The 27,996-nt window shown below is 35.3% G+C and overlaps 1 protein-coding gene and 1 non-coding gene across 3 annotated transcripts in view; one reads left to right on the top strand and one right to left on the bottom strand.

Annotated features, from left to right (window-relative positions):
• Positions 1-27,996, top strand: part of CACNA2D1 (calcium voltage-gated channel auxiliary subunit alpha2delta 1) — a 469,212-nt gene that overhangs the window by 181,549 nt on the left and 259,667 nt on the right. The window lies entirely within an intron of this gene.
• LOC123647809 lies at positions 10,779-10,885 on the bottom strand. Its single transcript, XR_006738349.1, has one exon. It is a non-coding gene; the product is annotated as a U6 spliceosomal RNA (small nuclear RNA).

Here is a 27,996-nt window from a genome sequence, read left to right as displayed (position 1 = left end):
GGGCAGAGCTCAGTGGGCCCAGTGAGAAGGATTAGGTCTTCCACTTTCATTCCCAGAGTCACACATCCAAATATGGCTTGAAAAAAGATTAGTACAATTTAATTTCAAATTAGTTACTGAAATACATTTCTCCCACTCCAAAATAAAAATCTCTACTTTAAAATCCCTAAGACATAAAAGAGGAGAAAGGTAGCTAATATGGCCAGCAGTCCTAAAACTTCTACTTATGCTCTGTCCAGCACATTTTGGCTGGCTTGCTTCTCAAAGCTGGTGACTCTGGTAGATAAGGAATTTAGATTGTCTCTTCTGCTCTAACTGCATGTGTGTCTGTGTGTGTGTGTGTGTGTGTGTGTGTGTGTGTGTGTGTATGTGTGTATTTGTGGGGTGGAGAAGGGGTAAGAATGAAGAGTATGTTGACACACAAACTGATAGAATTAAGCCAAAAGGGTACCAAAATTCAGGCTCACTCTCCTCCACGCCTACGTTTGCATCAACAGCCAAAGATGATTTGTCCTTTTCATAAAGTTCAGAATGATCTCCAAAGATTATTACCCCAAAACAAGTTAAAACATTTTTTCTGAACAACTAGCAATTGGATGAACTTGTAGAAGTGTCTCAACAATTTGTTAGCTGATCAAAGAAGAAAGTCTCTACTCTCAGCCCTCTCCCCAAACATTCTCCTCACCCTAATAATACACACACACACACAGATACACTCATAGATCAGATAGGGCTTAAAGAAGAGGTTTTGTCCCATTTATACTCATAAAGTAATTTTTAAAATAAAGTGCATCTCATGTAGGACCAAAAACATAGTTTCTTAGATGTATAGTTATCAAATAATAGGAGATTGCTTAATTAAATACAATGCACGTTTGTGGTACCAGATTTTTTTATTGAGATGGAAATACATTCACTTTCTGTTATCATGTGAACAAGAACAGCTTATACAAGTATATGTTCAATGTGATTATTTATAAATATACATGCATAAAATACAGAAATATCTATATAAACACACATATCTATATATACCTATGCATTACTTAAGATACTAACTGAATGGGCTCTAGAGTGTTTGCTTAATACTTTCTAATTTTTTCTACAATGAGCATAAAGTATTTATAAAACAAAAAAATATTTTCTGGTGTCTTTTAAAAACCTAGTGATTGATAAGGGTTCTTGGATACAGAAGGGATATTACTATCATAGCTTGAAATAAGTTTACCCTGACTCCAAATGATCCAATATACATAGACTATATAATGCCTGACCTTTAATTAGGTGAGGCCACTAATCTGTACATACTCACATAGAACAAATTTAAGTAAAATGCTTATAATAAACTACAAGCTATCATGGAAGGAAGCTTAAATATAAATCAGTAGTTTCTGTTATGCCAGAAGACGAAGCTACTAGGACTTTTATAAGAAACCATATACATGAATAGATCTTATTCTTTAATATTACCAGTTTCTTATATGTCAAAATGGAGACTTGACAACCTTCTCTTTAAAGTGAATTTTACAAAGCTAACAAGTTTTCTAAATTCTGTGTGTGTGTGTGTGTACCTGGATAATGAATTTGCACCTTTTTAAAATTACTGAATATTTAAGAGTGCTTGTCTTTTAGCAAACTTTGAGGTTGCATTTTATTCTTTCATGTTTTATTCATTTTTATTCATATTTATTGGTGATATTCTCACCAATTTTACTATTATAGCATTTAGTTATTCCATTACCAGTGTTTTCCTACATCTGGAAACACGAAACCGAAGGGTTCACATTCTATGGAAGCCATTAGAGGTGAATTTCAATTGTGTAGTGGAGACATCTGTAAGAATAAAGAATTATCCAGGGGGTTATTCAAGACAAAAACAAATTATGCATCAATGCAGAGCTGAGTAAGCTATAAGCCCAAGGGGATTCAGAAAATTCTTCCTCGCCTGTGATGACAGTGATTTGAGTAAGACAGTAATCACTGAGGCTATGAAACCTTAATGTTCCATGGCGGGCGTACGGTTTGCCATGGAGCCACTGTGCAGGCGACACATTGCATTTCTTGTCTGGTATCAGTGCAGCCCCATATGTTTTAGTGGGCATGCTGGAGGATGCTTTATGCTTTGTTAGAAAATCTACTCTGAGCTGTTTGCTACATCTTTTAATTTATTCTACTTTTCCCAAGTGTGAGAAGCAGTAAATGATCAAAGATTTTTTCCCATGTATAATTCATATGATTTTGATGGAAAGCACATTGCAATTGTCTGTAGCAGGAGAATATAGTTAAAATTGCACATTTGAGAATAATACTAGTAATTGTGTTTATATAAGTGTGTTAAAGTTAGAAAGTTGGGACTATTAGGAAAAAATTTTGGAAACAGTTTTTAAATGACCTTAGTGGCTTGATCTTTAGCTACTCTTTAACACAGACCTCTAGAATATACTTTATCAAGATGTCAGTAGATAACCTATGTACCCTACCGAAGATGAAATCTGTGGAACACTTGTTATGTGCATTTATGACCTAGTCAGTCACCCCCATCACGGATTTGCCTCCTTGGTTCAACAATTTGTTTAATTTAAGAAATAGGAAAGTTATCTATATCCAGATACAAACCATGTTTGTCAATTAATATTTTTATTATCATTGCACTTTTATTATCTATATTTCTTTATTTCTGAGTATTTCTTTAGCACTTAAATTTAGCTGTGTATTTTTGTTCCCAGTTTCCTTATTAAATTTTTCTGATCAATAAATAAACTTCAAAGCGAAGAAGACCCAGGGAAATCTTATATAAAGGAATAGATATATAATGACAACAATCAGGCCTTAATTTTTTTTTTTTTTATTAGACAAGGTCTCGCTCTGTCACCTGGGCTAGAATGCAGTGCCGTCAGCCTAGCTCACTGGAACCTCAAACCCCTGGGATCAAGCAATCCTCCTACCTCAGCCTCCAGAGTAGCTGGGACTACAGGGGCACACAATAAAGCCTGGCTGAGGCCTCAGTTTTAACTTATACAAACATATTTCTAAACTAAATGTACTTCAAAACCAATAAATTAATAAGGTGACTATTATTACAGGTCCTACTTCTGCCTCCCATTTGCACCTATGATATTGTATGACATGGGGAAAACATATGAAAGTAGCTTGCAATGTACTTGTGAAATTCAAATAAGGTAAAGGATGTGGTGATACTTTAAAAAATTTAAAGCACTCCTCTCCGTGGAGGAAATTTGAAAGAGGACACTACATCAAGGATGCCTAAGTAATGAATTTTATTTTTACTGAGAATAATTTTCCTTCATGTGACCTTGTTTTTCTGTGGCTGTTACCTTCTGTAATCATAACCATTCTGTGTTGTTTTTTTCTTGCCTGTCCCTCCTTGTTTAATTTCATTTTTCTTTTATTTCAGCTGATGTTAAGATATTTGGACATGGTATTATTTCAGTTCTACTTGGGCTTTAAGCATCTCTCTTAAGAGTTATTACTTGAATGAATTTAACACAAGTTAGCTCTGTTTGATCTACTGTAGAAAACCAAAACTAAACCTAAACATCCAACTGGCACATAAGAAAATGCCTGTAAAGAACATTTAAAAAAGCACTTATGGTTAATATGTTAGATTTCCTTTTTCCTCAGGCTTACTTTCTTCCTTTTGTCTTATGGGATTATAGAAATCCCTTTGATAAACAAAAAGATTTGTGGCTAGGTTTCAATACCTCATCCTTTAGTGTCATGAAGGATTTGAATGTAAAGCTGATTAAAATCCTAATAAATGAATATACATATAAAATACTATTTATCCATTGAGATTAAAATGGCAGTTTTCATAACAAGAATGCACTTTGTTTCTATGAAATGTTTTTCCTAGAGAAGCTCAATGTCTTTGAAAAAGTAATAGAACCCACAAATTATCTTAATGTATATATTAATTAATGTATAAAAATCTTTTCCCTCTCGTTCGAAGATATAAATCAAGGTGAGGTATGAAAGGGTTTCTACCTCTAAACTAGTTTGTTAATGAAATGGTGAGCTCAGCCCAGAAAATTCTGAAAAGTCTTTGGTCCCTATTCCCTTTATGAAGCCAATATGAGATTTCTGGTCAGCTTTGAAAATGGAAATTTTGACCTTTAAATACAAGAACTACTAACCATTTTTTAAAAATTCAAAAGCTAGAGCCAAATGTAAATAATTCTGTGATTTCACTATTTAAGACTGTATAGAATAAAGGTTAAGAGTTTGGGATTCAGAGTCTGACTATGTATGTTTTTTCCTGGCTACATCCATGTGGTGAGAGTAGGTAAGCTACATGTCCTCTCTGTATACCTTGGAAAGGGGATCCTGACAGCACCTTGTTTGTGGGGTTGTTGTGGGAATTAAAAGAAATAATATACACACACAAAAAAACCCCACTTGTCAAATAGCAAGTATTCAGTAACTGTTGGCTATTTGTGTAATAATTTAATAATTGCTGACAATAACAAATATGTCAACCATCTCTAAAAATATTTAGAAGGCATAAACTCTATTGCAGAATTGAATATCATATGATCTGTTGTTAAAATTAGCCAGGATTCTTCTCTTCTTTGGAAAGGTGTCATGTAAATAAAACTTGTTTTTTAATGGTGCTTATGGATGGCGGGATGGTGGAGGGTGGTGTAGGGGGGTGGGGGGAACTTGAAACAAAAAAGAGGTAAAGATTAAAGAAGAGTTGAGTTCCATGTACCATCTTTAAAGGCTTAATTCCATTATAAAGCAAAATATCAGAAAAGCCTAAAAATTTTTGGTATGGAATTTAATTAGATATTTGGAGCACAAATATCTATTTAATATATACCATTAGGTGATGGGCTCACTAAAAGCCCAGACATCACTGCTATATAATATGCTGTATACATGTAATGGAAGTCAACTTGTATCCCCTAAATCTTTTAAAATAAAAAACAAAAATACCAAAATTTTATGGTGTCATACCTTTCCAGAGTTAAAAGTGCAACTTTTGAATGCCTTAAAAATGTCTTGAAAACTTGATTTGTAGTTTTGAAACAAGATGAACTTTCATGATGCAATGATTCTTTCCTATCATTAAATATGATATTAAGGCACATTCTTCATTTTAATAAAATGTGAACAAAATACATTTTTTTCTTTTACAAAGTATTTTTTCTTCAATAAATTCAGTATGAGCCTAACTCATAAAATGGATTTTGAATGTGTGTGAATGTGTGTAATATACAACAAACAAATCAAGGAAAAAAATCAATGCAGTGACTTCATTTTGAGAAGGAAAAATTTCTATATTATATAATGAAAATCCCTTTTGTGTTATTCGATTTGCTGAATAAGATCTTTTGCATTTGGGAGAGGCATGTTCTTTCAGTGATTACCATTCTAAGAGACTGAATGCCAGTTAGTGTATGATCAAAAAAAAGTGGACTTTGTTTGGAAAGATGCAGCCCGAAAATCTTACTAGTAGAAATGTCTATAAATTACTTAAAATCCACAAATAAAAATTTGTAACAGAGAAGTGAAGTGGTTATAGTGAATTTCAATATGAGATATATAACATGTTTGTTCTCACATTTTGAGACTTGCTATGGCTGCTAAATATAGTTAACGTTTTAAATTTCTTTAGTTTTACATTGTAGAATACTGTCTTCTGAAGATAATAATGTCTCAGGTTAGATAATTCATTAAAGTATTTTGTATTATTATTGTAGTCTAGTGTATTATATGTTGCTCTATACTATTATTTCTTATTCTTGACAATAAAATTTGTTTGCTGTTACTTTAATGATATTCAGATTTACATAATGTCAATTAATCCCTAAACTAAGTCATGTACTGTATTAGGCATTTTTACCTTTTTTAATTTTTTTCCTTATCCAGCCTCACAGCATTCTTTTAATGAAACAATTGAGGAAGATTTTTGGAGAATGATTTTAGAAGCTTATTATTTGAGTGATTAAATGCATTTGAGAAAGTGCCATTATAATTCTGCTTTTGTAGCACAGATAGTTGTATTTTCTTCTATACTAAGTTTTTCTTTTTTCTTTTTTAAATTTCAGAATATTACAAGGGTACAAATGTTTTGGTTACATGAATTCCTTTTGTATAGTTTGAGTCAAAGTTATAAGTGTCCATCACCCAGATAGTGTGCATTGTACCCATTAGGTGTGAATTTACCCATCCCCTTTCCCCTCCTCTCACCTGCTTGATTTCTGTTGAATTTTGCTATCATATGGGCATGTGAGTGTTGATCTATTAGTTCCAATTTAGTAGTGAGTACATGTGGTATTTCTCCATTCCTGTGATACTTCACTTAAAAGGATAGTCTCCAGTTCCATCCAGGTTGTGGCAAAAGGTATTAGTTAACCATTTTTATTTTATGGCTGAGTAATACTCCATAGTATACTTATACCACATTTTATTAATCCACTCATGAATTGATGGACACTTAGGTTGATTCCACATCTTTGCAATTGTGAAGTGCGCTGCAATCAACATTTGAGTACAGGAGTCTTTTTTGTAAAATGTCTTTTTTCCTTTGGGTGAATACCCAGTAGTGGGATTGCTTGATCAAATGGTAGGTCTACTTTCAGTTCTTTGAGGTATCTCTAAACTACTTTTCATAGAGGTTGTACTAGCTTGCAGTCTCACCAACAGTGTATAAATGTTCCTATCTCTCTGGATCTGCACCAGCATCTGTTCTTTTGGGACTTTATAATAAAAGCCATTCTCAGTGAAGTTAAGTGATATCTCATTGTGCTTTTGATTCTCATTTCCTTGATGATTAAAGAATTGAGCATTTTTTCATATGTTTATTGACCATTAGTCTATCATCTTTTGAAAAGCTTCTGCTCATGTCTTTTGCCCACTTTTTAATGGGGTTGTTTGACGTTTTCTTGCTGATTAGCTTTAGTTCTTTGTAGATCCTGGTTATCAGCCCTTGATCAGCTATATAGTATGCAAATATTTTTTCCCATTCAGCAGGTTGTCTGTTAGCTCTATTGATTGTTTCCTTGGCTGTGCAGAAGCTTTTTAATTTAACCAGGTCCCATTCATTTATTTTTGTTGTTGCTGTGATTGCCTTTGGGGTCTTTTTCATAAATTCTTTGCCTAGACTAATATCTATAAGAGTTTTTCCAACCTCTTCTTCTAGGATTGTTAGAATTTCATGCCTTAGGTCTAAATCTGTTATCCGTTATGAATTAATTTTTGTGAGTGGTGAGAGGTACGGATCCTGTTTCAGTCTTCTATATGTGGCTATCCAATTTTTCCAGCACCATTTATTGAATAGAGATTTTTTTTCCCCAGTGTATGAGGATGGTTTTATATCTTGGTTCTTATTAGGGTTTCGTGACACCCCCGATATAACCAGGTCCCGCGTTGCAAAAGATGGGAGAGACAAAGACATGGACACAAAAAGTAAGGTGAAAGAGTGTGGGGAGGTCAGGGGACCACCAGCATTCTTTTGAGCCAGGTGGTACTGACTGAAGTCTAGCACCTATTTTTATTTTCTTTTTCATGTTATAGATTACAATGATTTCACATGAAAAGCTCATGGGTTAGCAGTAAAGTGTATAATCTAAATGGGAAAAAAAGAGGCCACGTAATTCTTTCTACTTTATCTAGTTCCTCATTTACTGAGACATGAACTCAAGAGAGAGGCAGGAAAATTGCCTCCGGCTTACAATAGCAAATTGCTCTTATCTGCTGGGCTGACATCCTTTGATCATTCTGTCCGCCTTCGAGTTACAAGCCCAGTCCGTCTGCAGACATCCAGGCTGTAGCCCTCAGGCTTCAAGGTGGGATCTATTTGCAGACATCCCTGAGGGGTGGAATGTCCCCTCAAGGTCGAGCAGCTTTTGCTCAGTGAACTGACATGTCCACAGGTTGCTCTTTGGCAAAGTCCTGTCCCACTCCTGGAGTTCTCATGTCTCGACCCTAACCCTCAACAGGTTCTCTGTTCTGATTCATTGGTCTAGGTCTCTGTTCTTGTGCTAGTACTATGCTGTTTTGGTTACTATAGCCTTGCAGTGTAGCTTGAAGTCTGATCAAGTGATGCCTCCCAATTTGTTCATTTTGCTTAAGATTGCATTGGCTATTTGGTCTTTTCTGGTTCTATACGAAGCATAAAATTATTTTTTAGATCTGCAAAAAATGACATTGATAATGGGGATTGTACTGAATCTGTAGATCACTTTGGGTAGGATAGACCCTTTAACAATGTTGGTACTACTGATCAATGAGCATGATATATTTTTCTATTTGTTTACAACTTCTGGTTTCCTTCCTCAGTTTTCATATTTCTTCATGTAGAGATCTTTCACCTCCTTGGTTAACTATATTCCTAGGTATTTTATTTTCTTTTTTGCTATTATAAAAGGTATTGAGTTTTTGATTTGATTCTCAGCTTGACTGTTGTTGGTGTATAGGAATGTTACTGATTTGTGTACATTGATTTTGTAACCTGAGACTTTGCTGAATTTAATTATCAATTTCAGGAGTACCTTGGCACAATCTTTGGGGCTTTCTAGATATAAGATCATATCGTCAGCATAGAGCTATAATTTGATCTCTTCTTTCCCCATTTGATTTCCTTCTCTTGCCTGATTGCTCTGGCTAGGATTTCCAACACTATGTTGAACAGAAGTGGTGACAGTGGACATCCTTGTCTGGTTCCAGTTCTAAGTGGGAATGCTTTCAGTTTTTTCCTGTTCAGTATGATGTTGGCTGTGGGTTTGTCATATATGGCTTTTATAATATTGAGGTATGTTCCATCTATGCCTATTTTGTTAAGAGTTCTTATCATAAAAGGGTGTTGAATTTTGTGAAATGGTTTTTCTGCCTCTATTAAGATTATCGTATGGTCTTTGTTTTTGCTTTTATTTTTGTGGTGAATCACATTTATATATTGTGTATGTTGAACAATCTTTACATCTCTGGGATGAAACACACTTGATCGTGGTGGATTATTTTTTTGACTTGTAGCTGAATTTGGCTTGCTAGGATTTTATTGAGAATTTTTGGATCTATATTTACAAGGGATATTAGTCTTTGGTTTTCTTTTTTGGCTGAGTCCTTTCCTGGCTTTGGTATCATTGTGATATTGGCTTCATAGAATGAATTGGGGTGATTCCTTCCATCGCTATGTTATGCAATAATTTCGACAGTATAGGTACCAGTTGTTCTTTGTAGGTCTGGTAAAATTGGGCTGTGAAACCAACTGGTCTGGGACTTCTTTTTATTAGGAGATTTTTTTATTGCTGTCTCAATTTTGTTTCTGGGTATTGGTTTGTTGAGGAGTTCTATTTTTTCCTGATTTAGTCTAGGGAGGTTATGTGTTTCCAAGAATTTGTCCATTTCCTCAACGTTTTCAAGTTTCTATGCATAGTGATTTTTTATAGTATTCAGAAATGGTATTTTGTATTTCTGTGGTAATAGTTGTAACATCTCCATTTTCATTTCTAATTGAGCTTATTAGGGTCCTTTCTCTTCTGTTTCTGGTTAATCTAGTTGAGAGGCCTGTCAATTTTATTTATCTTTTATAAGAACCAACTTTTTGTTTCATTAATCTTCAGTATAATTCTTTTGATACTGGTTTCATTTACTGGTGCCCTGACCTTAGTTATTTCTTTTCTTCTGCTGGGTTTGGGATTGGTTTGCTCTTCCTTTTCCAATTGTTTGAGATGATTTATCCATGTGAATTTTCCTCCTAATAGCTGTTCTTACTGAATCCCACAGATTTTGATAACTTGTGTCCCCTTTGTCATTTAGTTCATAGAATCTCTTGATTTCCATCTTAATTTTCTTCTTGACCCAATAATCATTTAGCAGTAGGTTGTTTAATTTCCATGACTTTGTGCAGAGTTGACTGTTTTTATTGGAATTGATTTCTAATTCTACTGTGGTCTGAGAAGATGCATGGTATAATTTCTATTTCGTGAAATTTGTTGAGGCATGTTTTGTGGCCTAGGATGTGATCAATTTTAGGGAATATTCCATGAGCTGATGAGAAGAGCATATATTCAATTGTTTTTGGGTAAAACATTCTGTAAATGTATGTAAGGCCATTTGTTCTAGAGTTTCATTTAAATCTATCATTTCTTTGTTCATTTTCTGCTTGGTGGATCTGCCCTGTTCTGTCAGCACAGTGTTGAAGTCCATAGCTATTATGATGCTGCTGTGTATCATTTTTTTTTTAAATCAAGTAGGGTTTGCTGTATGAATCTGCATGCTCTTTTGTTAGGTGCATAAATGTTTAGGATTGTTATGTCTTCTTGTTGAATTGTTGTCTTCATCATTATGTAATGACCATCTTTTTCTTTACTTTTACTGATTTGAAGTCTATGTCATCTGATATAAGAATAGCTACACCAGCTTTCTTTTGGTTTCCATTTGCATGGAATATTTTTTTCCATCCCCTTCATCTTGAGTCTGAATGAGACCTTCTGGGTTACATGTATTTCCTGGAGACAGCAGACACTTGGCTTATATTTTTGTTTTAATCCATTCAGCCAGCCTATGTCTCTTGAGTGGGGAGTTCAAGCCATTCACATTTATTGAAGAAATTGATAAGTGGGGAGGAATTCTATTCCTCTTGTTGAATAGAACTTTATTGCTTTGTTTTACCACTTGAGCCGTTATGGTACTTGGGCTTTGAGCTTTAGCTTTTGGGTGATTTTACACGGATGGGTGATTATTGTGCTGATCTGTGTATTAATATAATGGAGTTCTGAGTACTTCCTGCAGGGTAGGTCTGGTCTTGACAAGAAAATATGGAACACTTCACAAATTTGCATGTCATCCTTGTGCAGGGGCCATGCTATTCTTCTCTGTATTACTCTAATTTTAGTATATGTGCTACCAAAATGAGCACTGTACTAAGGTTTCCAATAGGACCATACTATGAATAGCGAGGCAAGTTTACTCCAGTAGGAATTAAGATAGCAGCGTATATGTCTGGTATTAGCTTGGCATTATATTAAATTCATAGTGTTGATATAGCTGTATTTGTACTAAATACAGAAATTAATTCCTTATATGTGATTGGGCCCAGGATTAACCCTTTTGACCTAGTTTTTCATTCCTTTCCCTTCCATTCATCCTTAATTTCTCTCTCCCTCTATCTCTCTCTCTCTCTCTCTCTCTCTCTCTCTCTCTCTCATCCCTCTCTCCCTCTCCCCATGAAGCACTAGAATAATTAGGAGATTAGGACCTGAAACATGTGATTGTGATGGCATAAGTAGATCTCTTGGGACACCTTTTGTCATGAATCCCCAAATTGATCCCACAGATTGGAAGTGAGTATTCCCAGGATGTTTGAAATTTCATTGTGGGGTATTGGCTTTTTCTCAGCTGTCTGACCTTAAGCACATATAAAAAGCAGTTCCCTGGAGCTCCAGAAGCCCCTGACTTAATGCAAAATATAGTTAAGATTAGTGCAATTCTCTCTGCAGCTGCCTTATGTTGTGGAAAGTAAAATATGGAAAAATACAAAGTATTCAGGTCAAATATTGAAATATGAAGACATGACTTTATTTTAATAAATGACAATCTATTAATCTAAACCATTAAGAAATCTTACAAAGGTGTCTGATTCATAATCAGGGTAATAACTACTGAGAAAATATAAAAAATTATTTTCAGTACACATGAGTTATGTCAATCCCAGTATACAACTGGTAGAATTGGAACGCTGACAACTGCATCCAACTTAAGAGATATTTTAAGGATTCATGTACTCTGAGTCCATTTCTAATCTTAAAATGTTTCCAAGACTATGAAATACCTTTAAGTAAAACCTTAAAGTTACCTTTTAAGTAAAATCTAAGTGAAGAATGCTTTAAGAATTTAATAAAATAAATTAATTGATGAACTGTTGATATATAAAGCAACAGAAAATAAAAGGTATGGCTTGTGAGAATTCTTCAATATGTTTATACTGTCAGATCAGTGATAAACTTGTACTTGCCTCTAAACATTAAGATCTAAAACTCACTGTATGTTTCTTGTCCTCATGAGAGGAGGCTAATAGTTTCTAACCTCAGATATAGATGTAGACCCAAAATATTAAATGAGATTATTAGATCATGGTTGAAATTCACATCCTCCTGGAGTTTATTTATAATTTATCGGTAATAGGAAAATGGAGAAGGTGAAGGGCTACAACATAGATGGAGAGCTTATTGCTTTTAGAGATATCATTTTATTTAATAACCAAAATAAGCTTATGAGATCAGTGGGTGTTATTCAGCTTTTATTGAGAAGGAAATTGAGTCTCAGACATTAATTAATTTGCCTGAACAATATAAGTGGTGAGTGAGCGCCAGAGATGAGATTTAAACAGGAGTGTTTATGACTCCAAAGTCAAGGACCCCTTCTTATTCTGCAGACTCCTTAGGGAGTCTAAAATTCTAGATTGTGTCCATTCTTCAGCACAAACAGTTCAATGCTGTATTCATTTTTAATATGCCAATTCTTAGCCAAGCAAGCAACAGCTACATTCGTTATTGCTTCTTTTTACTTAATGTCCTTATCTGTTTATCAAAGACTCTGGAAAGAGCACAAGCAGTGTTGCTGAGATCTTGTAAATATGTAAAAAATCTGAAAACTAAGTCCCCTTGTGGTGGTGATGGTTGTGGTAGCGGGTGTGTAACCACATTACAAACACATAGACAAATTCCAATAGACCCTGCTGATAGTCTAATTACCTCCAGTGGTTCGTATCTTTTACAAAGTAATTTACTAGACAGGAAAATGCAATTGTCTCCTAATATATTAAAATTTAAAAAAGAGACATTTAGGCTATATGATAATTTAGTTTTCTTCTTCTTCTTTTTTTTATTTTTTATTTTTTAGTAGTATGGACATTGTAACAATTTTGATTCTTCCTGTCCATGACCATGTTGTTTGTGTCATCTGTGATTTCTTTCATCACTGTTTTGGAGTTCTCCTTGTAAAGATCTTTCACCTCCTTGTTCAAATGCATTCCTAGGTATTTTATTTGCTTTACAGCTATTGTAAATAGTATTGAGATCTTGATTTGACTGTCAGTTTGACTGTTACTAGTATACAGAAATGCCACTGATTTGTGTACATTGCTTTTGTAACCTGAGCGTTTACTGAATTTGTTTATCGATTCTAGGAGACTTTTGGTGGAGTTTTGGGGGTTTTCTAGATACAAGATTATATTGTCATCAAACAGGGACAATTTGACCACCTCTTTCCTGATTTGGATGCCCTTTATCTCTTTTCTTGCCTGATTACTCTTGCTACGACTTCCAGTATTGAGTTGAATAGAAGTGGTGACAGTGGGTATCTTTGTGTTGTTCCAGTTCTTAGGGGGAATGCTTTCAACTTTTCCCCATTCAGTATGATGTTGGCTATGGGTTTGTCATATAAGCTTTTATTATTTTGAGTTATGTTCCTTCTATGTCTAGTTTGTTGAAGGTTTGATCATGAAAGGGTGCTGGATGTTATTGAATGCCTTTTCTGCATCTATTGAAATGATCATAAGGTCTTTGTTTTTACTTTTCTTTATGTGGTGAATCACATTTATTGATTTGTATATGTTGAACCAATGTTGCATCTCTGGGATGAAATCCACTTGATCATGGTGGATTGTCTTTTCAATGTGCTGTTGAATTTGGTTTACTAGTATTTTTTTTGAGAATTTTTGCACCTATATTCATTAGGGATATTGGTCTGTAGTTTTCCTTTTTTTGTTTTGTCTTTTCCTGACTTTGGTATCAAGGTGACACTGGCTTCATAGAATGAGTTAGGGGGAGGGTTCCCTCTTTCTCAGTGGTATGGAAGAGTTTCATTAGAATGGGTGCCAATTCTTTCTTGTAGGTCTGGTAGAATTTGGCTGTGAATAGGTCTGGGCCAGGGCTTTTTTTTTGGTAGGGGGAGGGAGTTTTAGTTTATTTTTTTTAATTACTGTTTCAATCTCACTACTCATTTTTAGTCTGCTCAGGATTTCTATTTCTTCCTGATTCAGGCTTGGGGGATTGTATGTTTTTAAGAATGTATCCATTTCCTCTGGGTTTTTTTAGTTTGCGTATATATCAGTTTTCATAATATTCATGGATATTTTGTGTTTCTGTGGTATCAGTCAAAATGGCTCTTTTTTCATTTCTGATTGAGCTTATTTGAGTCCTTTCTCTTCTAGTTAATTTAACTGGATTTATCTTCTCTTGTCAGTAAAGGAGGTCTTTGAAATAATTTCTCTTTCCCAGCCCTGTGGTCTTCTTAACAGTTTGAATTACATTGGGACTGCCAGTTTAATCTCTTAATCAGTATGTGGCACTTGTGGGTAAGACTCAGTATTGCCTTGTGTGATTAAATCAGTGAATGTTGTAATGGGTTATATAAGTTGTCCTCCCTGCCAGGAGGTGGTGCTTGCAGGAAAGAGCCAACTGCAGTGGTGTTTTTTGAAACCTGTGACCAGCTCTAGTCAATTGGGAGAAGCACTTGGATGTCCCAGGTGGTGGGCAGGTCCCTGGTGCTCCCAGGTCACTCCTTGTGCTTTGCCACAGCCAGGGGCATGGAGGAGTGAGGCTGGGCAGGGCTGGGTCCAACAAGCCTGCCTTCAGGCTCCACAAAGGTGGACACAAGAGCTGTCTCATCAGGTGTCAAGAGTCAGCTCCCAGACTGCTGGACAAATCCACCAGGGAGGGCCTAAAGCAGCTCCACCAAGCCAAAAGTCTGCTTGTGGGGGAGGGTCAGTCTGGGATTCAGAGTTGGGTTTCACTCTTCTCCCTCTTCTCTTGCCCTGTGGATCTCCTTCTGGCACATGGCTGCAAGCAGCAGCCCAAACTAGCAAAGCTCACCAGCAATAGCAGTGATGCTAGGAGCTTCCCTGTCCAGGATCCTGCCTCAGACTGTGTGGCTTTCCTGTGTGGGGAGGGGTGCTCCATGAGTGCACTATGGCTTGGACCTACACCACTGTCTCCTTTTAGTTCTGCCTGCATGGCCTCCCTCCCCTCCCAAGATTAGTCCACAAATCGCCTCTCCATGCTCCTGAGCAACATGATCGAATCCTGGGTGTACAGGGTCCAGCCTGCAGGCCTGTCCCATGATTCCCCAGTTTCATTCCCTGACCATGCTAGATAGAAGTGTGCTGGTCCTGAGTTGCCTGTGGAGTGCTCAAGTAGGTTTAATGTCCTCTACTTTGGGGTATGTCATCCTCTGCTGGAGCAGCCAGGCAGGCAGTGCTGCAGAAGGCTGGTGGTCAGGGTGCTTACAATCCAAGCACCCCTGGTCCCCTATAGGTCTTTAAGAGGAAAGGCGTCAGCCCACTCTTTGTGGAAGCTTGTGGTGGGCACACCAACAGAAGGGAAGCAGCAGCTCCTAGGAGCTGCAGCTCAATCATCCCTTGGGGCACCTGTGCCAACTCACATGGGAACTGCCATAGCTTGTCAGCAGCTGTGGGCAGGGTAGGGAAGGAGGATGAGAAGAGTCTGAATGGAGAAGATCTGGCAGTCTGGTCTCCTTTGTCCTGAGGGGTCCCCCTGGCCTGTTGCACTCTCCTCTACCCTGAATGCAGCCCACCCTGAATGTCCAAACTTTGTGATCACAGAGTTCCCCTGGGATCCAGCAGCTCCCTGTGGCCACTGCAGTCTGGGCAGGAGTTGGGAAATGTTTCTATGAGAAACAGTGACAAGTCAACCGAAGGACTGAAGCTCCCTGGGGAGGACAAAGGCACACAATGGATGGAAAAGCAGTATGGTGCCCACCACCTCATCTTGGGACTTTTTTGAGGGGGAGCAACCCCGAAGGTGCTGGAGCCCAGTGGTGCTTTCTCTTGAGACCTGATGTGCTTAGGAACATCTTTAATGTGATTATCTCTTTGGGAATGTCTACTGGTGTGAAATAATTTTGCTTCTCTCCTATGTTGTGGTTGACTGATTCACTTTAAGATTGGACTTACATTAGTTGAATTATGCAAAATCAAGGACATATTGAAAAGGTTACCCCAAGTCCCCTTTGCTAGTGATAGCATGAGAAAGTGTGGTTCTGTCATATGTTAGATAGTGGTTGGACACTAGACTAGAAGACAGAGAACTTTGAATCTTATTCCCTTCTCAAAATGAATTTATTTTGTAATTTTTCTGTGTCACAAAGTTTCAGGACCTCTGTCTTTGAATGTCGTCATCCACAGAAGAAGATCATGACTATTCTAACATGTAAGGTAGTTGAAAGGATGAAATTAGATTATACTGTATATGAGAGTATTTGAAAAAATATTATTATATAACTATAAACAGCTATGAGTAACAATAGTGACAAGTAATGCTTTTATCATTTAACTGTTTCATATTTCTTTATTTTTTAGTTGACATCTTTATCTACTGGGTAAGCCACCAATTGCCCATATATAAGTATTGCTAATGTGTTTTATGATTTGATGCTTCTGTGTCTGATTCATCTTAATAAATGACAAAGCATCTAGTGCAGTGTCCAACACATAGTAAAGTATTGAATTACATATTTGAATAAATTGTGTAAGTATACTTATAGGGTATAGCATATCAGAATTAAGTTCTTTGAAGGCTGTCATATCTTTGCAAATGTCTTATATTTAATGTTTTAGCTTGCAGTCTGTACTTTCCCTTCAGAAAACTATCTCATTAGATCAAAATGTTAATGTGAGGTTATAAATTGTTCATATTTTGATTGTAAAATAAAAAAATACTTCAGTGAATAAAGTTTAAGACAACCTATTGCACCTGATATCCCTGTAGAATAAAGATTGGAGGGAGAAAAAAACCAACCTAGAAGCCAAGATAAAAGTATATATCTGTGTGTATATCTGTATATTTTGCCAGTAGCACATATAACTCTGATGTCTTATGTTCACAAAAATTTTTCGAAGTTTGCTCCAGAAGTGTTACTAGATTTTTTATTTCCCTGACTTTATCCAAATTGTAAAATGTGAGGGGAAAATGATTATCATTAGTATTTGTATTTTGAATTTTGTTGAGTGAGAGACTTGTAGTGCTTACTTTCAGGTTTAGAATGTATTTTTTTCTGGTTCTGAATTTTTTCATAATTTATATAATGGCTGGATAAATACTTAGATTCTATAAAAAAACATTTAAAAAATATGCTCATTATAAGCCCAAGGTCATACAATTATTTTAATAATTTTTATTTTTTACAGGGACTGGTATATGATTTAAGTGAACCCATTAACATTTTTATTAATAATTAGATTAAAATACCCAGTTAGAAGTGTAAATGGATTCAATCATTGTGAAAGAGAGCCCTTTTAATAAGTTCTAACTGGATTATTTCTTATTTCATTCTTCAAAATAAAACAATTTAAAATTTAGAGTAAAAATCTCCTATAGTAGATGGTAAATTTGTTTTATGGCATGAATCTCTGCCATAAGTGAGGAAATATTGTTAAAAACATTGTCAAATTGAGCTTAAAAGTGCTAGTTTTTCTTCTGTTTTTGTTATATTATCAAGTTGCATACTTTTAGAAAAAGCCCAATGTAAGAAGCACTACTGAAAAGAAAAACAAAACCTTTTAATAGTGTTGGTTAAATTCCCCATTCTAATTTAAATCAGTGAAAAAAATGCTTACTCTAAGTCAATTTTTCTGATATACAATTGGTTAGTGAAGAGATTAAATTATGAATGTCACATTTAATTCAAAACTAAAGAGAGAAAAAACATTATCACAGAGAATATGCTCTTTTGTGAATGTCAAGTGCAACTTGTTGAAGGTCTTTTGAAAAACAAGAAGGAAAGTCATTGTTGCGCGTAAGTTATACATGCTTAGAGTACCTACCACTTTGGAATACAGATGCCAAAGTATACTTTTGATTATCACTATTTTTAATGGTAGTTGACTATTGGAATCACCCTGTCTGTACTTTCCATTGAAAGGGAATGAGCCTATGCTACTATAAAACAGAATAGATCCAAAGATTCTTAAAATCTGTGTAGAAAATAGTATTTTGCCTAGGAAGTTGGGTGTTACATTCTGTGATTTAGTATTTATTGGTAACTTATTAGGGGTTCCTAGAGAGCCCTTTTCTCTCCTTGTGTTCCTTTGTTCTTCTCAAATATTGGTTTCCCTTAACAAACAAGTATCTTTTGTAGCATGCTGCTATATAACTGAGAATGTTGCCAAATATTAGCCTGCTCATTTCTGTTCATTTCTTGGCCTTTCATATAAGGTTGTTCAGAAGGTTAACACGGTTAATTCTCGTAAATGTCTTCCACAGTTCCTGGCACATAGTCGTCAGTATGTTGGGCAGGCGATAAGTACATTTCCATTAGGAGGAATGAGTCACACAGGAATATTTATTTCCTTAGTACAAAGACGTTATTGGGGCTCATACAGAGACATCATTGGGGTATACATTTGGGCCATTCTTACCGTTTTCTGTACTGCCCAGTTGGCTTGTCCTTAACACTGTCTCCAAGCCTAAAAGTCCTCTACCGACCAGTGTAGTTAGGCAGTGGTGCTTGGGATTTTAGGGGAAAACAATCTAGGAAAATGAAGAAAATGCAGACATTACAATATCATGAGAATGAGTATGAAAGATGTGGCTTGAGATTTTAAAATTAGAAGAATGAAAGAATTTTTATCAATATTATTAAAAGGATTAATATTAATGTTATTCTAGCATTTATTACATACTGTTATCAACATTTTACTTCTTTACTGTAACAAAATTTAAAGTGATATTGTGAGAATGGAATGAGTTCCTGGCAATTTAAAAGGCTCATTGGATATAATGAATTCATAATGTTGCCAGTGCTATAGAAGTAGCTTACCCTCCCATCAGTGAAAGTCCATTTGCCTTTGGTGAGTGTGCTGAATAACATTTTCAAATGTACTAAATAAAGTATTGACATAGGGCCATGGTTGGGACAACTGGTTTAGTTATTCGTTATACCAGCACTGGTATGGAATGTTTCTTTCAGGAGACGAACATTATAACATTTTTATCTTCAGAGAGAAGAGCTTATTTTACTAAATGCACCATAGAGAATATTTAAGCAAAATGTTTAGTTGCTTTGTATAGCTTACCATTCCATCTGTTTGGTAATTTTAATAAAAAAAACTACAATTTAAGCACACCATTGTTACACATTATTTTCCTCTTTCAGTTTGTTCATTTAGCCAGGGAAGCATGTTTTAGTAATTTTACTCATTCCCAAGCTTTACCCTCAGGTCATGGATGGGGTTAGCATAGGTTAGAGCTGCCTTTATTATTTTCCAAGTGATAAAGTTGCAACACTTGAATAATAATGGATTTATTAGTAATTCTCATAAACCATCATATTTAATGCTAATAATACTAATTCTTTTTAAAGTAAAAGTTTGTTATGAGGCCAAAAGGTACAGGGATATACCTGTTTTGGAGACAGAAGAAAAAGTCTCTGTTTAAATGTGCAAAATATATGGGGCAAACCCATGTGTTTCATATTCATTTTACTTTCAAAAATCAGATTCTTATGTTTAGAAAGGTTTCCTCATGTTAACTATTTAATTTTTGAGAGTGGATTGATTTCATTTTCAGTGTTATTTGCTACCTGGCTTGCCTAAAAAATTCAAAGATAGTTATGGCCCCCTTGTGGTCAAATGATATAAAGTTATCAAGATGGAAAAAAGCTATACTTTTTCTAAAACAATATTCTTGAAAATTCTAAGGCTATGGCTTAAAAATCATAAAACAGTCTGATAGATAATAAAGATATCAGTTGATTATTTAATCAACCTAAGGTCAAACATCAAATTTTTATGTAAATAGATAACTGTTCAGACTTAATATGAATTATGTCTAAATAATTACATTCCTCACCCTACCCTCTGACATTTTACTTTAGATGTATTAGCAAAGTAGTAAAAAAGTATGTTTTTTATGATGCTGAATCCTAATTATATATAATCTAATACTTAAAACCTATTAGGAAGATGTGAAACATCATGTTTCATATATGTGTTTTTGATAGTTAAATCCTAACATTTTTATTAAATTAATTATCGAGTTTCTCACATAATTCATTTTACTTTCTCTTAGCTAAAGCATCTTGAATCATTTTAGAGAAACTAACATTAATTAAAGTTTTGAAGGTTTTTTTTTGTTCAGTGTTTTATGTTCTATATAAGAAACAAGTTGATATTAGGAAGTATATATGCAAATATATTTTAATAATTTATAATAATATAAATAAGCAATTTCTCTTGTCACAGTTATGATAAGACTTTAAATTATTTATACTGAAAACATGTTGAATTTGAGGGTTTGTATTCTACCTATAGAAACAACTTTATATACTTAGAAAAAATAATTGGGATTTGGGCCAATTTCTCTCTAAAATAGCATGCAAAAAATTATATAAGATTGTTTTATGTATAAATCTTTTGATTTAAAATATGAAAACAGATGGTAGTGAAATAAGCAGGAATAAATCCTGTTATGCAAATATAACTACTATCTGTGAGTTGTTTTAGTGAAACAATCTTTTTAGTTTTGATGTGGTAGTAAGAGTGGAAAAGAAAAAAAGGTCTTGTATAGCATGTGGCAACTGATAGGTATTCAAAGGCTGTCCCGACCAGTGCCAGTTTGATATTACTATTTTTATCAGGTCCACTCTACTTGATCTCATGGGATAAACTTCTATCTTCAGGGAAGAAATGGAAGAGCTAGCAGAAATTAAATGAATACTTCAATAAAGGTCACAAAGAATTTATCAGAGCTTTGCTAGATTAAAAAATATCTGTGAACGCAAAACTAATCTCTGGTGTTAGGAGCATGAGGGACATTTCTGGAATACTGGCAATTTCCGTGTTTCAATGTGAGTGCATAATATGAAAACGTTTACTTTGTTAAAATTCATTATTTATATGCTTTTTTATATATATACTATTTTTCAGCAATAAACTAACAAAGAAAAATAATATTTGTGAACACTGGTAGAACATTATAGAAATGTTCCTGTGAAAATATTGATATGTCAAGAATGAATTAATAGTCTTTGATATACAGTTTTATGTAGAAATCACTATAAAATACTTTGTAATTCTTTCAATCAATAAAGTAAGTTTTATGAAGTATTTTTTCTATATAATTAATCCAAAGTCAGGGAAAAGAAAGCTGTCTTCCTAATGATCAATGAATTGCTTTCATGTCATGAGAAGTTTGCTAGCTGATTTTAAATGTTTTAACATTTATTTAGAATGTTCTAGTAGGAGCAACCCGAACTGCGTTTTACTCTGAATCTATGTGACCTCAAGCAAGTCTTAATATTAGATTCCAAATTTGTAAAAATGGGGCAATTATTATATATTTTGCCACATTAAATTAGATGACACATGAGAAAGTCTATAGCACAAAGTATGCACATAATATATTTTTAATAAAAATTAGCTTTTTCAAAACCTTTTCCCCGATGGGGATCTTACCTTAATCTACTGTTGAAAAATGGATGGATTTCCTGACTTGCTGGCAATTCCAAAAAAGTGAGCATTTTTTACTTTAAAATATGCATCATTTTATTAAAGCCTTAGCCAAATGGATCTATAATTTATACATGGTGTTTATCAATGTGATATAGGGGATGAGCTACATAAGGGTACTATCCTCTTTGGGGTGATATTTGGTTTTGAATTTTAGTATTCTATTTAAATTTGTATAACTAGAAAAAATTATTTTGGAATGTAATTTTAAAAAACAATAAATATATACTCATTCTTTGGCATTATATTCCTGAGTATATATTCTCAGAAAATAAAAGTAGGAAAAGTACTAAAAAGCCACAAAGATGCAATAGTAAAAAACTGTCTGTAGTCTAAATGTCATGCAGTAATAGAATAGTTAGAATTATAATTTATTCAGTGGGTAGATTATTATATAATTTAAAACCTAATATTATGAAGACTTTGTTACAGTATGGACAGTGATTCATGGGTAAAAGTAAAATTTAAAAAGACTATGATATACCATGACTTCAATGGTGATACCATGGTTGCCATTATTTATTGTAATTATATAGCTGAATAAAGACTATCCATGAATTAGGAAAAAATGTAAACATCTCTTCAGCTACAGTGGTGGAATTTGGGGTAATAATGTTCCTTTAATGTTGTTATAATTTTGTTCTTTCCACTTGGGCTGAATGAGATGGAGAGTACATAGTAAATGTAAGAACAGTTTTGTTTGATTAGACCTAGGACATTTTTCCTGTCAGATGGATTTCTATTTACAATACCATGTGATTTTTTTTGGTGGAAATATATAAAAAATTTACAAAATTGAGGTGCTTTGCCATGGAGTTCTGTGTTTGCTTCTCTCCAAAATGTACCTCTGAAGTTTGACCTAAACATCTGTTAGAAAATTTAAAAGTTAAATGTCAGTTACTCAACAAGCACAGTTAAGCTAGCAACAAATATGAATATGCTGAGGCCTCTGGAAGCTTCTGGGTTTGGTGGCTCATCTGTGTTTCCCATTGTTCCTTCTTGTGCCCTACTCTGGTTATATTCATAACAGAGCAGCGGCTCTCTCCATCCCACCTTGGGGTTGGAGGGCACTTATTCAAATGCACAGGTGAGCACTGGGTGTTTCCAGAGCAGGTAAAATGTAAACATTTGCTTTTTTTTCTCTGCTGGTTCGAGCCCTTTCCAGCTGCCCACAAAGGGCAGGACCTGAGGGCAGGTTCCTGGAGCTGAACTCTGGGGTCAGAAGCACTTACAACAAAAAGAGGGCCAGGAGGACTGATTTAATGAATTTTATCAAGTGGCCCACCACCTTATTAAAAGAACATTTCAAGAAGAACATTTGCTGACATGGCTTTTTGAGGATTCATTTATTCCACAAACATTTAGTCAGAGACTTCCATGTACCAGAGGTGAGACTATAAAGATGAATTTGACCTGGTACCTGCCTCAAGCAGCTTATGTAAAGAAGTTTGTCCTGTTTAGTTCAAGCCTTCCTAAAATGCAAGCTGCTTCTTTCTCTTTTTATACTACATAAAAAGAAAGCGAAGGATGCTTTTATTATACTGGGGTGTGTGTGTGTGTGTGTATATATATTTCCAGTAGATGTAAATTACATTTTACATAAGGTAGTCTGTATATTTCTAGAAGTACTAAAAATGGCATAATATCTGCAGTGTGTGTGTGTGTGTGTGTGTGTGTGTGTGTGTGTGTGTGTGTGTGTGTGTTTTGGAGAATAAAAAATTTTAATACAATCTTACAAAATAGCATTAGCAGGAAAGAAAATAGAAGATGTAGGTTGCACCTATTTGGCCACTAAATTCCTTCTTTAGCTTTAATTGAGCACCAATACATGATTCCCATGATTTTTTGAAATGAAAGAATAATTTTCATATCTATCAAAGTGAAACATGTATACACTGTGATTCTGCAATTCCACTCTTAAGACACATTTCCAGCAGAAATATGTAAATTGCCAAAAGACATGCACTAGAATGTTCATGGCATCACCATTTTTAATAGGCCCTAGAAACAACGCGATGTCTATCGACAGTAAAATTTGCATTCTGTGTGTGCACTGGACTATCACATGGCAATGAAAACACATCCTTACTAGGACAAAACAAAATGAAGCATAATATGGAGCGAAAGAAGCTAAATACCAAATGTCCACACTTCTCTCTGATTGCATTTCAATAAAGTATAAAGTAGGCCGGACTACTCTGTGGTATTAGAAGTTAGCACAGTGGTCACCCCTTTGGGGAAGGCTGCAGTGTCTGGAAGGGAGCGCAACGGAGGGTTTCTAGTTACATCCTGTTTCTTTAGCTGGGTGCTGATCACACAAGTGTGTTAGTGAAAAGTCACCAAGTTTTACACTTAACGTTATACACACTTTTCTGTAGGTATATTATACTTCAATACATGTTTAAAATTAGCAGTTAAATTCAGTAAATAGATGAAAAAGTATAACAGGAAATGGAGCTGTGCTTGTAAAAAAAAAAACAACAAAAAAAAAAGTGCTCCTCATTCACCTAAATCTTTGTGGACAAAATAAATAAAGACCATGTCAATTAGAACAAACTGAGGTGATTTATTCAAAGCTTTCCCTAGCAGCCATAATCACTTGGATTTGGCAGAGACTCTCAAAGTCAAGCTGGGGAGTGGGAAAACTTTATAATGAAGAAAAAAAAAAAGGCTTTAGATGTGTTCTGATTGGAGATTGTTGGCATGAGAAGCTGAGGTGAACTAGCTGGAAGGGGGGATGCCATATGTGATTGGTTTGGGAAGCGTAATTGGCTTTCTCTGTTTGGTCTTGAGTTGGAAGCAGGGGTGAAAAAACAGAGAAGTTGGCAGTCTCTGATTGTGTTCTAACCGTCCTGTGTAAATTGCTGCAGAGGTTATGTTTTGTCTTCTTAGGTTGGTTTCTTCATAGATTGTGGGTCAGAGTTGAATAGGGTTTGGATGTTTGGCCCCTCCAATCTCATGTTTAAGTCTGATCCCCAGTGTTGAATGCGGAGCCTGGTGAGAGGTGTTTGGGTCATGAGGGCAGGTCCCTCAGGAATGGCTTGGTGCCCTCCCAGCAATAGTGAGTGAGTTCTCACTGTGTTAATTCCCATGAGAACTGGTTGTTTAGAGGCGCCTGGCACTTGCTACCTCACAGTTTCCATAGGTCAGGAATCGAGTATGTCCTGGTTGGGTCTTCTGCTTAGGATCACCACCAGGCAGCATCTTACCATCTTATTTGAGGTTTGGGATCTTCTAAGCTCATGGGTTGTTGGCAGAATTCATTTTTATGCAGCCGTAAAGCTCATGATGGCTTATTTCTGAAAAGTCAGTAGTAGGAGAAAGTCTCTGCTACTTCTGGTTTCTGACTACCAGACCCTGTTCTAAAGCACTCATAGGATTAGGTCAGCCCCACCCCAGATAACCTTCATTTTTATTTACTCAGAATCAACTGATTAGGAACCTTAATTTCATCTGCAAAAACCCTTTCATCTTTGCCCTATAACTTAACATGAGCAATATCCATCATATTCACTGGCTCTACCCATACTCTAGGGGGGAGGGAATTATATAGGACGGGTGCACCAGAAGGTGGGAATCTTGGGGTCCATTATAGAATTCTCCCCTCCACAGACCTGAACTCTTTTAGAGGCAAAAAATCTGACTTAAATTGAGATGAGGCTATATAAAACCTTTATTTATCCCACTTATGAATAGTCACTGTAGTAATAATGTGTTTGAGTACTGTGTAATGGGAGTGTTAGTATAATACACAGAATATTCACCATAGTTTCTTTCTAAAATTAAAAAAAATTCCAAATTCTAAATTCTCTGGCTTCAAGGTTTCAAATGAAGGGTTGTAGACCTAGAATAAGTAGCAGAGCAAAAGCAGGTTTAATCAAGTCCAGAGTAATGGCTCTCAACCACTAGCCTGTACTGCTATCAAGTGATATTTTTATTAAGATATATTATTAGTCTAGTGAATTTTCCTTCTGCATTCTAGGGACATGTTTTTCCAAAGAACCCAAACTAGTCACTCCTATTGATAGGTCTGTAATTTCAGAGTTGGAAGAGATTTTAATAGCTTGCTAAACCAATCAGCAATATGATACATGACTCTATTTCATCTTCCCAGGGCTTAAATCCTATGCTAGAGCCTTGCCCAAAATCAATACCAAATTCTCAGCTTTGTCATTTATGCAATTTATTTTCTTTTCCTTTAAGAAGATCAGTTGTATTATATTTGTGTTGCTTGGCTCTTAAAACCCTTTTTCTGTTCTCTGTGAGTCATTTAAGATAATAGCAATAGCTGATTCATTTTCAACTTCTCTCAGCCTGTGTCATGTTCTTTCAGGCTGAGATTCCTGAACTCATTTAGAATGAATAAATTTGCTCTCATTTACATAGTGAGGAGTGGATACTATTTTATTAGTTTTTTTACCTTTTGATGTCCTAGAGTTTGTATTGACCTCTGTAATGACACTTTCCAGTTTTACTAATCTGTATCCAGGATCTTTAAAAAAGATATTTTAAATAATTAAAATGACTTTGGAGAAATAATCAATACCAAGGTAGTATAAAATTATTCACTGTGCTTGTGCAAATAAGAATTCTAATATTTTCTGTATTTTATGTAATGCAAGGGAAGAACCTTCTAAAACAGTTTTTGTACTAAAAGTTAGACTGGGCACAGTGCCTGAGTCAACTGATTTCTTCTTTTAGAAGGAAATGTTGAAAATATCTTGTATATAACAAAATATACAAATATATAATATAGCTTTTAATTGAAGGATGTAATAGAACCGCTCAGCCAAGATACTTTCTAGGTCTAACGTTATAGAATCAAGCTCTTCTGAATCTGGTGGTATTTATTTCTTGTTCCTTTAAGATGTTAGTTGCTTTTTTCATCTATGGATCTGTTCTAATTTCTAATATAATGGATGGTTGAATGAGCTCCTTCCTCTTCTGTACTCAGGAAGCCTACTCCAATAGTTCTGTACTTCAATTGCTTTTTAATCGATTCCTCTGAAGAGCCAATATGCAAGCAGAATGACAAAATGTCTCAGAGCCTGCACACCTGTATGAGAAGCTAAATCAGTTCTTCCCCTTTTCTAAAAAGGATAGGTAATAGGAAAAGTATCCATCCCAGAAAGGAGGTCTAGGTCATAATTGCTTCCCTCATCTAAAATCCAGGTTCTGTTCAATCTTTTTCTTGAAGGGTTGTTGTGAGGACAAATGAGAAAATATGTGAAATGCCCAGCAGAATTGAGTCAGCCCTCAATAAATGGTGGCTACAGAGCAGCGGAAGTGGCTGTGGTTGTGTTGGTGGTGCATTTTGATCTGTTACTACATGTTCAAATCTATAAAAATCAATGAGTCTTTGGTTTAAGAAAGTTACTTTGCCATACATAAGATGGTTATTCACCTGTGTTTTGCAAAAGAGCTTTAAGAAGGTCTGACAACCTACTAAGCCAACTTAACAATTATCTGGGACACGATTTTTAAAAATGATTTTATATTTGGTATTAAAAAAATTAAAGTACAATTATGTTAGGTTTCCTAACATGGACTTTATATTTTGAAGTTGGTTTTATTTTGCATAATGTATAGATTACTATAATCTTTATAGCATTTAGTTTTTCCACTAGGCCTTAGTCCTACCCTAAATCTACCTTTGTATTAAAAATCATGATTAATATGCATTGATACTCAATTAAATGGGTCATTGACACCCATTTTAGAAATTCTCTTATATCAGGCCAGGTACAGTGGCTAACACCTGTAATCCCAGCAATTTGAGAGCCTGAGGTGAGAGCATTGCCTGAGGCCAGGAGTTCAAGACCAGCCTGGGCAAATATAATGAGATCCCGTCTCTGCAAAAAAATAAGAAAAATTAGCTGGACATGGTGGTGTGTGCCTGCAGTCCTAGCTACTGAGAAGGCTGAGCAGAAGGATCGCTTGAGCCCAGGAATTCAAGACTGTAGTGAGCTATGGTGGTGCCACTGCACTGCAGCCTGGACAACAGAGTGAGACCTTGTCTGGGGAAAAAAAAATCCCTTATTTTAAAAGAGAATTAAGAATCAGAAGCAATACCTTGCTTCCCTCAACAAGTTACTGAAACCAGCAATTTTAAGACTGCTCTCTAGTAGAGGATGGTAGACATTCCTCTACTAGTAGTAGAGTAGTAGGATGGCTGTGTCTCTAAAAGAAAAGGCTTGGTTTTATGTCTTACAAAGCTTTTCTTCCATATAAACTTGGGTGTATTCTGGGTGCCATGGCTCAGGCCTATAATCCCAGCACTTTGGGAGGGCAAGGTGAGAGTACTGCCTGCAAAGCCAGGAGTTTGAGATCAAGCTGGGCTACAAAGGCAGTCCCTGTCTCTACGAAAAAACAACAAAAAATGCATGTGTGTGTGTGTGTGAAATATAGAAATATCAACTATTCATACCAATTACATTGAATAGGCTTTTTCTCAATCTGTGTTGGGTCATGGATTGCCTTGAAAAATTGATATAAGATGGAAC

The sequence above is a fragment of the Lemur catta genome, chromosome 11 (assembly GCF_020740605.2).
Source record: "Lemur catta isolate mLemCat1 chromosome 11, mLemCat1.pri, whole genome shotgun sequence".
Classification (NCBI taxonomy): Eukaryota; Metazoa; Chordata; class Mammalia; order Primates; family Lemuridae; genus Lemur; species Lemur catta.
Note: the sequence above shows the minus strand (reverse complement) of the source record. Positions and strands in the feature narration are given on the sequence as shown.